We start from the raw sequence: 13,782 nt of genomic DNA, 5'->3' as shown, positions 1-13,782 counted from the left end.
GACTACCCTTTCCCAATCTCTCAATTTATTCCTCAGCCATTTACCTCTGATACAATAGGTGTAGATTCAGGTAATACAAGTAACTTATTAATAGCCTGAGTAAAATATATAATTAGTACCATTTATCTGCTGTAGGAAAAAAAATTCACACAGTGCATTTCAAATTAAAATAAAATTCCTTTTTTCATGTTTGCATTGTTGCTTAGCTCCAGGAGTACAGTAACTAAGAAATAACTTCAGGTAACGGCATCTATTAATTCTTACCACAGCTTCAGTGATTTGGCGGAGGGAAGTCTCTGAATCTATATCTAATTCTACAACCCAGTGAGTTCAAACTTCTAAGGAGTGCTCCTCATATACCATAATCCTTCTCCCTCAACATTTCTCCCCCTCTCTTTCTTTCCATAACCCCAAAAGCCAAAAGCAACAGATCAGTAGAGAACATGGCTAGGGTAGAACCCCTGCAATCACATTTTATCCTACCTCAGATTTAACAGTTACCTTAGAGATCTAACATTTATCTAGTTTATTGGATCACTATATAGCCTTGGAAAAATGCACACCTTGGAATTTTCTGTCCAGGGCGAATCAAGTAGATGAGTGAAATTTCCAAATACTACTTTCCTTGTGTTATACTGATATCACTATAAGAGTGTATCTGCTGAATGCCACTTAAAAACGAAAAAAACTAAACTCATTTACAAACATGTAAATGTTTTTCATTGAGTCAACCTGAATATTCTTCTTATCCTGCTGCTCTGCAATAGGGCAACAGCTGAGTATAAAATGAGAGTGCAAACTCCTGAGAGTGGGAGGTCTTTCCTTTCTTTTGGAATCCACGCTCGTCCCCCATTCTTTCTCCCCATATTTACTTTCAAGATCAACACTGAATTGACACTCTGGCTCAGAGATACTCTAACTGACCCAGAAACTAAGTAAAGGGGAGGCAGGTATCCTAAGAATTCAAGGATGGGCATTAGTAAAGAAGCAAATATTTGAAATTGGAATTATCTGGATCATCTATATGATGTAAACATATGTGAAAATACATCTGTGTATCTGGATATGTCTGTAGTCAGGTCTAGATGAGTTTCCAATCAATTCAGATCCCTGAAAGAAAAGCAAGGATTTTAGACTTAGTGTGTCTTCGTTAATTCACCTGGTGATTATTAACAAACAGTTTACTTTGTCCTTGGCTGGAGCTGCACAGTAGAGAAAAACAGACTTTGGACCAGTGTACTCCATCCATCTAATTCCCTTGAACATCTACTGTATTTAATGTGCATATATGTAGCCAAGGCCACAGTCTGTCTATACAGTCAAAGTGAATTGGAAGGTGGATATGGTTGTATATAGATAAATGCAGATACAAAAATATGCTAGGGGAAAACAGGGGTGGGGGGGAAGGGGAGAGGGAAAGTACTAGTTTGCATGATCTAAGCAAACTCTCCCAGAAACAAATTATCTGGGCAATTGTTCAACTTCTCACTCTGTCCTGTATTGACAAACCTCATATGTTTGTACAGGCTTAAGGAATTTGGAATATCATTGACTTTTCAGTGGGCTGATGAACATATATTTGAAAATTCTGTTTTCTCTTCAAAATTTTGCCTCATTGTTAAATATTTAATTGTCACTCTGAATGTGCTGTGTATTCTGTTTTCACCAGCTCTCAAAGAACTAGGATGTATAAATTATTAGTGAAATGAATGCATATGAGGGCTCTATCATTTTCAAATTGTGAGAACAACTGTAGTCTCCTGCCTTTGGATGTTCTAGAAACCCCCTTCTGCCTTCATTGACATCTTACTCCTCCCTCCCACAAGTGGAAAATCATCTCATTCAGAAAGATCCCACATAATGGGAAATGCCAGTTGGAAGTTGTCACTTTTTATTTCTAAGCAGCACCCCTCACCATTCATGGTGCTAATATTCCATAGAAGTGTGTGGCATTGACCCACTGGAAAGAATGTTAGCTGGGCCCTCCTCAATCTCCTGTATTAGTTGGTCTCTGGGACTGAATCTCTCACCTGTATTTGCAAAAAGACTTGCTAAATTAAACTTTGTCAAAGTAAGGAGTTGAATGTAATTTGCAGTACTTTCAGTTGGACTTAGCTCAAAAAGCAAAGTCAAGAGCTGAACCCTCCATGGCTCAAGGCAAACAAGATATCACTCATTCCCTTACTGCAGCTTTTAGCAGGTTTTGGCTTACATTTAGGGAGTCACTGCCATACCCTGTTTCCACCAGGTCAACAGACAAAAGGAGTACATTTAGATAAGGCAACCTGGTCATCAAGCCCTGCCCATTAGGTATACCTGCCTCTTTCTCTTCCACCAAGAAAGCATTTCAAAGTACAAGTCAAAATTATTATAAGAATATAAGTATAAGAATTACTGCAAAAATAACCTTAAATCTACTCTAATTATAAGCCAAAGCAAATGTTTCACAACCTTAGTATTTTAATTTATTAATAAAACATTTCTTGTAACAAAGTTCTTAAGTTATGAGACATGGAAGTTCAGCCTGTGGCCCAGGTGATTTTTAAAGTTCCTTTCAGCTCAGCGACTCTGTAAATAAGGAGGTGGTGAAGACTTGAATCTGGGCTCAGCCATTTCTTAAATGTATGCTTTGGTCAAACTGTTTAGTCTTTCATACCTCACTTTTCTCATCAATCCAATGGGGATAATAAATTCCTCATAAGGTTGATGTGGCGATTACAAGGGATAAATTTATGTGAGCTCTCAGCACAGTGTCTGGTATAGGGCAACCTCTCAGTAAGCCTTGGGCCTGAAAATGATGATGCTCAGTAATTAGGCTGATCATGACACCCTGAAACCTCTTTTCATGCAGTGGAGGGGGCAGATGTGCCAGATGCTTCAACATTACGATCCCATTTTAAGCTTCTTGACAACTCTCACATTAGTATGATTGCCCCAGGAAGCCCCACATTGTTCATGACAAGACAGAGGCCCAGGGATTTGGTGAGACTTGCCCTCAAGGGCCCAGCCAGTAAAGGAGCTGGATTCTAGTCCATTTCTCATCCCAAAGTCTTGGCCCCTCCATCATGCCACCTCTTTGCAGCAGGACTCACTGCTGGAAGGCTGAGTGTAGTCCCAGGTTCCTGGCTCTCCCCCAGGTGGTGTTGGGTAAACCCCTTTCAAGCCTTGCTCATTCCCTGCCTCATTACCCAAGGAATCTAAGTCAGGAAGTACTTTAGTTACTTCGTCCAGAAAATCTGGATGATTCTACCTGCCTTACTCACTTCCATGCATGTTTGGAGGCTCCTTCTCAAGAGAGGTAGTGCATGGGAAAGTGCTGTAAAACTTCACTTAGTGTGAGGTGGTAGTATTAACGTGTGGATTCCATCAGCTGCCTCAACTGGAAATTATCAGATTCCATTAAGCTATTACCTAACCACTAGGAACGCTTCTAGTTTTGCACAATTTCAATTCATGTCAGATGTGGTACTGCATGAAAAAATTAGACAGTGGAGAAAAGAGTAGTAATTTACTATAAACACACAGGGGCAAACTAGACCTCATGATGGCCATAAAATTCTCTCCATTTAGGCCAAACTGACAAGTGCTAAGAAGCCCATTGTGATGGAGACAGCTGTTAGGCAGTCTCTTCCTTTGGCAAGGATGTTAGCTATGAATGAAATAGTCACTCATCTGGTTATTTCCAAATGGCCAGGTGTTTGGCATGGAGGAGACCCAGCCAGACACAGGCACGGAGGCTTCCTCTTCTAGCCTAGTGCAGCTTGGATGGATGAGGAGGTGAGAACACTTCACTTTTCTGCCTCTTTCCCATTCCAGTTTATTGTGACATGTGTTCATTCTTTCAGACCAAGAAAAACAATAGTAACTGTACTTACTTTCTTATTATATTAAGTCCTTTACATAATCATTTCATTTAATTCTCTCAACAATACTGTGAGGCAGGTACACCCCCATTTTACAGATAAATTCTGCCCTTCCATCCATTTATATTCCTTTGCTACCTGCTTCATAGAGTTTATCAAACCTACCCACACAAACCCCAACACACAGGCTTGGTGTCTCAAGTTCTCTTATCAAAACCTGCCCCCCCCTGATTTTTTTCTTGATCTGCTAAACTTATCTACCCATGTTATAAAGCAAGCTAATATTCAAAATGTTTTCCTCCCTTCCAACATAGGTTTTTGTTTTTCCAAGGCATTGCCTGAAAGAATTATAAGCACCAGAAGCAGGGCGTGTGGAAGGAGAGGAGGGAGGAGCGGAGGTGTTGCCTTCCAGATACCCCTAAAATAATAGCACCTACTTCACCCACACATGAAGCTGGTGCTACCTATACAGCGGTGTCTAGAAGAGTGAGGCACCTATGATCAGGCCAACTGTAAACAGAGCCTGTGGGAGAAAAGGAGCACGTCTCACCCAAAGGCCTTGAAGTTCAATGTTCTAAAATACAGTGCCACCCAAACCAAAGTCATCCATGAGCTGGATCAGGCTCACTAGTACCTCCTTTCCCAGTGGAAATTAACACTTTCCCTAGACACCAACACTTTTGTTCAGGTAAGCTTACCACCTTCCCCAAACACAGCTTGCTGCTTTTACTACTCATAGTGCTCTAGAAACAACCAAAAACAGGCAAATAGAAATCAACTGTCACTTTGGAGAAATCCCTGCCCATGATGATGCAGGTGTGGGTGATATTTCTTTGTGTGTTGTTTTTGAGGCAAGTGTGAAGGGGAAAGAATTGTTGTAAATGGTTAATGTGCCACAACTAATAGCTTTCCATCTCCAAGGGCTTACCATGGGCCATGACATTTACGGTCTCTAACATTAAACCCTTTCACATCCATCATTTCATTTGTACCCCTATGCACCCATTCACCCGAACACTAAGTAAGGAAGGCAGAGAAGTCGCCATTTTTCTGATGAGGAAACTGAACCACATGGAGGTTGTATGGTTTGTCCAATGTCGCACCATAAGTGCCACATCTAGGATTGCCCCCCAGGGATTCCAGCTCCAAATCCAGCAGCTGTTTGATATCACCTGGCCAAACTTCCCTTCATAGCTGTGCATATTCTGAAGATTATTTGGGTGTCTTCTCAGCAATATGAACCTCAGCAGATCTATCTGTAAATATGGGTTAACCAAGGTAATCGAAGATGATCTCATCTCAAGATCCTTAATTACATATGAAAAAACTCTTTTTCCAAATAAGATCAGATTCACAGGTTCCAGAGATTTGGATGTGAACGTATTTGGGGTGCCATTTTTCAACCTACTACGCCCCACTCCCCAGCACATGACTGGCACTTCTCAGTTTCTAGAGAAATGTTTCCTAAGCTTGAACATCTGAGTCACCAGTCACCTGGGGATTTTGTTACTAAGTACATGTGGGATCCTGACTCAGTAGATGTGGATGGAGCCTGAGCTTCTGCATCTCTAACAGGCTCCCGGGTCATGCTGATGCAGACCTAGGTGGTCCAAGGTGAGCAAAGAGTATAGTAGTGAGGTTCATAGAGAAGCAGTAGCAGCACCTGGGAGCCTGTTAGGATGAAGACTCTCAGGCCCATCCCAGACCTGCCGAGCCTGAATCTGCATTGCAACATGATCCCCAAGCACTTTGGTTGCAAGTTAAAATTCCAGAAGCACTGATCAGGTAAGGTTTTTATATTCCTACTTCACACCCAAAACCTCACCCACCATACTCTGCACCTGTGCTTATAGAGTCTTCATTCCTGTTTGGTCAGGTCTTCCGTTCCCTGCATGGCTGTAACTCCCCTCGGACCCTGAGGGGAAGGCCTTGGAAGGAAATGCACCCCGTCCTCCCCTGTACTCGTTCTGTTGCACGAACAGTCCACTGAAGCCCCAAGCCAAGCAGCCACTTGCCCCAAGGCTGTGAATACCACACTGTATGATTCCAAAGAGCCACAGCACTTGTGACACTCACAGAAGCTACCAGAGGGCATCTTGTCCTTCTCATACAAAGTGCTACAAAACTCTCCTGGGAATCCTGGAATTTCTTCCTGATATAGGGATCAATTCCACGTGCTTTCTCCACCCTTCTGATGCTCACAGCAAACTCTTACAAGGAGTCAGACAATGCAGATATGTCCCTTCATGCCTCCCAATATATTAAGAAAAAGGATCCCACAACAAAAATCTCTCAGGCATCTTCCATCATCACTTCTGTGGTTTCTTCGCTCAGGGAGTTTTCCCTGAAAAAGAGCCTGCTCCCTCCACTGGACGTGCACAGTCAGGCAAAGGCTGAACTTAGTTGAACCTAGACTAAAATCCTAGCTCTGCTATTTATCAGCTGTGTGTTGTGGGGCAAGCGGCTTAACTTCCCAGAGCCTAGTTTGACCCATTTGTAAAAGTGAGTATAACATATGCCTCCCAGGATCCTTTGATTAGACAGAGACTGGAGTACTGGATAGAACCACACATGGAAGGGGCAGCGAAGGGGCTCAGAGAGTGTCCATGATCTTTCTTTGCTCTTCCTTTGGTCCTCTCTTCCCACGGCCCTTAGGAAAATGGATGGCCCAGTGCATCTTTCCTTCTTCTTCCTCCACTTCTCTCTTCCTGGCTCAGTGGTCTTTCAGATAGTTCATTTTGAAGAAAAGACGGTCCTAATCTTGTCCTAAGAGGTCTATCTACACTCATTTCCACATCAAAATTAAACTATGTCAACTAAAAACAAAACCGCTGAAACCAATTTTGTAGATGTCCAGAACTGAATTAAGTTTTTCCTAATGCTTAAGTAACTACTGTCTTGCAACAAAAATAATTTATTCTTGCCCTATTACTCATTTCTTTCTTTGATAAACTTATACTGAGCACACGCTAGGTAGCCAGTTCCTGTTCTAAGTGCCTATTTCCTTTTACCTATATGTTGAACAGAAAATAAGTTAAGAGATAATGAGTAAGACCATTTCAGATAGTGGTAAGAGCTGAGAAGGAAATAAACCAGGTGATGAGATATAATGGGTTTGGGGGCTCTATTTTAGTGTTAGATGGTCGGGTAAATCACCTGAGATATTTAAGTTAAGATCAGATTGACAGAGTAACCAGTCAAGATCAGGAGAAGAAAGTTCTAGATAGAGGGAACAGCAAGTAAGAAGGCCTTGGGTGGGATCAAGCTTGGAGTAGTTGAGGGCTCACAGGTGGTATGACTGCATTCTCATGATCAGAGAGGAGCATGAAACAGGTGAAAATGATGAGGAATGAAGATGTTATGGACGGGATTGTGTCCCTCCAAAACTGATGTGTTGAAGCCCTAAACACCAATGTGACTATATGTGACAACAGGATGTTTACCAAAGTAATTAAGGTTAAGTGAGGTTATAACTGTCATTATAAGAAGAGATACCAGAGAGCTCGTTCCACCACGTGAGGACACAGTGAGAAGGCAGCCGTCTGCAAGCCACGAAGGGGCTCCTCACCAAGAACTGAATTGACCAGACACTGATCTGGGAATTTGAGCCTCCATAACCATAAGAAAATTAATTTCTGATTTTTAAGCTACCCAGGCTGTAGTATTTGGCTGTGGCACATTGAGCTAAGACAGCAGACCATGCTGGGCCACAAGGGCCACAGTAAGAAGCTGGGTTTTAAGCAAGGGGTATGTTGAGTCCAGCTCATTTCAGCTCATAAAAGTGAATTGTTCTGGTTTCAGGAATTTTGTGAGCTATTAACCATCAAGTTGGTATGTTTATATTGGCCATAATGGGAGTATTTACAACATGGAAACTGGCAAATGCTACAAATCAAGGCTCTTATCTTTCCTCCCAAAACCCCCTTCCAAGAAAACAAGTTATCAAATACTAATGAAGTATGTGCAATTTAGGTACAATAGGAAGTCAATAGAGGGTTTAGGCAGGAAGATAAGTTGACCTAATTTACTTTTTGAAATAATCACTCTGGCTGCTGTGTGGAGAATGGTTTCTGGGGGGATGAGAGTGGAAGCCAGGGACCCAGCAATTTCACTCCTGGGTATATATCCAAAAATCCCCCAAAACACTAAGTCAAAAAGATACATGCACCGCCCCCCCTCCAATGTTCATAGAAGCATTATTTACAATTGCCAAGACACGGAAGCAACCTAAGTGTCCATCAACAGATGAATGGATAAAGAAGATGTGGTACGTGTATATACAACAGAATGCTACTCAGCCATAAATAAAGGATGAAATTTTGCCACTTGCAGCAACATGGATGGACTTGGAGGGCATTATGCTAAGTGAAATAAGTCAGACAGAGAAAGACAAATACTGTATATCACTTATATGTGAGATCTAAAAAATATAACAAACTAGTAAATACAACAAAAAGAAACATAAAGAAATAGAGAACAAACTAGTGGTTACCAGTTGGGGAGGGGTGGGGGCAGTGGGAGGTGCAAACTATTGGGTATAAGATAGGCTCAAGGATATACTGTACAACACGGAGAATATAGCCAATATTTTGTAATAACTGCAAAGAGAAATTAACCTCTAAAAATTATATAAAAAGTTTAAAACATTTTAAAAAGAATGAAGAAAAAGAGTGGAAACCAGGGGACCCAATGAGAAGGACTCAAATCCAGATTTTCTGATCCCAAGTCCAGTGCTCATTTTATTGTCACAAATGAGGTCTGTACTTAGTATTCTCTTCCAGAGCCTATAGAAACTCTGCTCCTTTTGCCTTTTGTTATAGTGTCCAATTCCCTAAACCGTCAATCAGCAAAAAGCTCTCCTCTTCACCAAAAAATTACCATTGGGCATTATCAAGATGGCAGAGTAGGAGGATGGAGAGCTCACCTCCCCCCACAAACATATCAAAAACACATCTACATGTAGAACAATTCTCATGGAAGACTAACTGGAACCTGGCAGAAGCACTCCTATCAACCAAAGCTGTAAGAAAGATCTCCATGTGCACGAGTAGGATGGAATAAAAAGGCTTTGGATTGTGCCTTGTGCTCTTGGGAGGGATCTGTAAGGAACAGAAGGTCCACACAGGTGGACTGGCACCCAGGGGAGTGAGCAGGTTGAGCCACAATCTGGGCATCTGAGTTCTGGGATCCCGCACGGAGGAGACAAGCCCCCTTGCCTGCTGGGAAATCCACTGAGACAGACAGAAAGGCTGGAGAAGCCTCGACACTACTCATGAGGAGCGTGCACATGCTGGCTTGCTAACAATCAGGGTAGAGAGAGCCTTGCACTGGCGGCTGCAGCCTCACTGTACTTCCCAATCTGAAGGGGCAAAAACCCTGGCCCCTACTCACTCCACACCACAACCTGATGTGAGATTTGAGCAAAGATTAGGTTCAGCTATGCAGAGACAGCCTGGAGGGCCTGGGGTGTGATCCGGGTGGAGCTGCAAAGCCCACTGTCAGCACATGTATGGGGCAGTGGGTGGGTACGCAGTGGACAGCATCAGTGCACACGGAGTGGCACTACAATAATGTGCATCAGCTAAGTGCTAAATCTCCAGCAGACAGGCACTGGGAAGGAGTCTGCAGTGGTTATTTTCCAGGCAGAGTGCCTGTGCACTCCACAACATGGCTTAGTGTTAGATCTGGAGCAGACAGGTCATGGGAGAAGTCTTCCACAGAGGCAACCCAGATCTCAAGTGGCAGTGCAGCCATCTCAATTCCTGCAGCCACAATGCCCTGACCCCCCCGCCCCAGCTTACTCCACACCACAGCCTTGTACTAGATCTGGGATGAACATAACAGAAAGGGGCGTGACTTTGGGCAGCTTCTGAGTGGAACCACAGAAGCCTACACAGGTGGCACATAAGTCCTCTGTGACCATTGGGATCAGAAAATCTGGATTGCCTCACTTACTTCAGCAATCATCTCCTTTGGGGCAGGGCAAATGGAGCACTCAAGGGCAATGGAGCCTGATCAAACCCAACCCTCAGGGCTTCTACTCCAACAACTATTGAGCAGACCCTGCCCCTGACATGGTGGTGACAACCATGGAGCAAAGAGGAATACCCACCTCACATCCCGTATAGCCTCTCAATACTACAATATCAACCACATACCCTATCAAGGGGCTAACAGCCAGCACACTCTGAGGAAAGACATGGCTGACATCTGCACCAAAAACAGCCCTCACACCAAAAATATCAGATACACGCAGTCTACACAGGTATCCTCCCACAAAAAAACACCACTTCAAGACCACGATAATAACTGTTTCTCCTAAATTCACAGAGACAGAGAAAGTTAAGTAAAATGAAAAGACAGAGGAACTACTCCCAATTAAAAGAAAAAGAAAAATCACCTGGAAGAACAAATAATCAGATCTCACCATTCTATTAAACCCTGAGTTCAAAAAAGAGGTAATTAAATTGCTAAAGTAATTAAGAAAGATTATCAATAGAAAAGCAGATCACTGTAACAAGGAACTAAAAACTATAAAGATGGACCAATCAAAATTAGGCAATTCAATTGCCGAGATTAAAAATCAATCTAGGAGCAATGAATAGCAGACTAAATGGCACAGAAGAATGAACAAGTGATCTGAAAGACAGGATAATGAAAATCACACAAATGTAACATCAGACAGGAAGATAGATGAAAGAAAATGAGTGTCAACTGAAAAAAGAATGCGCAACCTAAAAGTTGAGACTTGTGTTTTATTTGGCAGACAAAACTGAGGACTTAGGACCAGGATGCAGCCTCTCAGATAGCTCTAAGGGACTGCTCCAAAGAAGTAAGGGATGAGCCAGGATATATAGGAGTTCTTGAAATAAAGACCAGGTAGTTGGAACTTCAAAAGATTGGAATTAATTTAAAAAAAAAACAGATACCTTAAGTTAATAAACTCAGGACTTTTCTATGTATGGGAAGATGCAAGAGTCTGGGCTCATTGAAACTATTTCTTTGATACGCTCCTTAGCTATCTAGGACCAGTATCCTGTTCTTTCCAATCCTGAGTCTCCTCAGGGTGCACTGATGAGGGTCGCTGCAGTGGCTGAGGGCTTGTCAGCAGGCATCCCTTTTGTCTCCATCCTGAGTTCCCTCAGGGCTCACCGTCAGGGCGGTGGCGGGGGGGGGGGGGCTTGACAGCTGCAACACCCTTTGTTTACTGATACGGCAGAAGACATTTTTTCATTCACAGAAGCAACATAAGAGATGTAACAACCTAAGTGTCCATCATCGGATGAATGGATAAAGAAGATGTGGCACATATATACAATGGAATATTACTCAGCCATAAAAAGAGACGAAATTGAGCTATTTGTAATGAGGTGGATAGACCTAGAGTCTGTCATACAGAGTGAAGTAAGTCAGAAAGAGAGAGACAAATACCGTATGCTAACACATATATATGGAATTAAAAAAAAAATGTCATGAAAAACCTAGGGGTGAAACAGGAATAAAGACACAGACTTACTAGAGAATGGACTTGAGACTATGGGGAGGGGGAAGGGTAAACGGTGACAAAGCGATAAAGAGGCATGGACATATATACACTACCAAACGTAAGGTAGATAGCTAGTGGGAAGCAGCCGCATAGCACAGGGAGATCAGCTCGGTGCTTTGTGACCGCCTGGAGGGGTGGGATAGGGAGGGTGGGAGGGAGGGAGATGCAAGCGGGAAGAGATATGGGAATATATGTATATATATAACTGATTCATTTTGTTGTGAAGCTGAAACTAACATACCATTGTAAAGCAATTATACTCCAATAAAGATGTTAAAAAAAAAAAAACACATTCATGAAAAAAAAAAAAAAGAGATGTAAGAGATAATACAAAGCATGCTGACCTACACATAATAGGGGTTCCAGAAGGAGAAGACAGAGAAAAGGGGATCAAAAATGTATTTGAAGAAATTATAGGTGAAAACTTCACAAACCTAAAGGAGGAAACATATCTAGGTACAGGAAAAACAGAGGGTCCCAAACAAGATGGACTCAAACAGATCCACACCAAGACATATCATAATTAAAATGGCAAAAGTTAAAGAGAGGATTCTAAAGGCAGCAAGAGAAAAGCAAAGTCAGGTACAAGGGAACCTCCATAAGGCTATCAGCTGATTTCTTTCCAGAAACTTTGCAGGCCAGAAGGGAGTGGCATGATATATTCAAAACTCCTGAAAGGGAAATACCTGAACCTAGAATACACTACCCAGTAAGACTAACATCTAGAATAGAAAAAGAGATAAAGAATTTCTCAGACAAGTAAACACTGAAAGAATTCAGCAATATTAAACCTATGCTAAAAGAAATATTTAAAGGTCTTCTCTAAATAGAAAAGAAGCAAGTAACTATGGAAAAGGGAAAATCACAATAGGAAAGGTAAATATATAAAAAGATTGAAGATCACTTAAGTAAGCCAATACATAGACTAAAGAACAATACAAAAATTGTAAAAGCGATTATAACTACAATTAATAGTAAAAGGATAAGCATAAAGGTGTAAAATAGGACATAATATCACAAAATACGGGAGGGGAAGTATAAAAATGTACCTCTTTTAGAATGGGTTTGAACTTGAGTGACTACCAGCTTAAAGCAAATAGATACAGTTATGGGTCAACATACTTGAACTCCATGGTAACCACAAATCAAAAACATATAAAAGACTCACAAAAATAAAAAAGAAGGGAACTCAAGCATACTACAAAAGAAAATCATCAAACCACAAAAGGAAAAACAAAAAGAAATGAACAAGGAAGAACTACAAAATCAAATGGAAAACAAGATTTAAAATGGCTAAGAGTACATACCTATCAATAATTACTTTAAAGGTCAATGGACTAAATGTTCTGATCAAAAGACTTAAAGTATCAGATTGGATTAAAAAAACAAACAAACCAAGAACCTATAATATGCTGCCTACAAGAGACTGACTTGAGGGAGAAAGACACACACAGACTGAAAGCGAAGGGATAGAAAAAGATATTTCATTCAAAGGGAAATGACAAGAAAGCAGGGGGAAGCAATACTCTTATCTGACAAAATAGACTTTAAAACAATGATCATAAAGAAAGACAAAGCAAGGCATTATATGATGACAAAGGGATCAATACAAGTAGAGAATATTACACTCATTAACATATATGCACCCAGTATAGGAGCACCTAAATATGTAAAACAAATACTAACAGAGACAAAGGGAGAAACTGATAGGAATACAATAATAGTAGGAGACACTAACACCCACTGACATCAAGGGACAGATCATCCAGACAGAATATTAATAAGGCAACAGAAGTCCTAAATGACATTACAGACCAGTTGGACTGAATTGTTATCTAGGACGCTACATCCAAAAAAATACATATTCTTTTCAAGTGCACATGGAACGTTCCCTAGGATAGAAAACATACTAGATCATAAAACAAGCCTAAACAAATTTAAAGGATAAAAATTATTTCAAGCATCTTTTCTGACCACAATAGTCTGAAACTAGAAATAAATCACAAAAAGAAAAATGGGAAAAGAACAAACACAAGGAAACTAAACATGCCAGTGAAAAACCAGTGGGTCAATGGTGAAATCAAAGAAGAACTCAGAAAATACCTCAAGACAAATGAAAATGAAAACCCAAACTTACAAAATCTATGGGACACAGCAAAAGCAGTTCTAAGAGGGAAGTTCATAGCAATACAGGCCTTCCTCAAGAAACAAGAAAAATCTCAACAACAACAACAATAACAACCCTATCACCTAAAAGATTTAGAAAAAGAACAAACAAAACCCAAAGTCAGCAGAAGGAAGGAAATAATTAAGATCATCAAGAAAAAAAGGGGGCTTCCCTGGTGGCGCAGTGGCTGAGAGTCCGCCTGCCGA

General features: G+C 41.2%; 1 long non-coding RNA gene across 1 annotated transcript in view; it reads right to left on the bottom strand.

The window, feature by feature from the left end:
• LOC141278015 (uncharacterized) overlaps window positions 1–13,782 on the bottom strand; it is a 220,635-nt gene that overhangs the window by 32,783 nt on the left and 174,070 nt on the right. The gene's annotated exons all lie outside the window — the stretch shown is intronic.

The sequence above is a fragment of the Tursiops truncatus genome, chromosome 2 (genome assembly GCF_011762595.2).
Source record: "Tursiops truncatus isolate mTurTru1 chromosome 2, mTurTru1.mat.Y, whole genome shotgun sequence".
In the NCBI taxonomy this organism is placed as follows: Eukaryota; Metazoa; Chordata; class Mammalia; order Artiodactyla; family Delphinidae; genus Tursiops; species Tursiops truncatus.
Note: the sequence above shows the minus strand (reverse complement) of the source record. Positions and strands in the feature narration are given on the sequence as shown.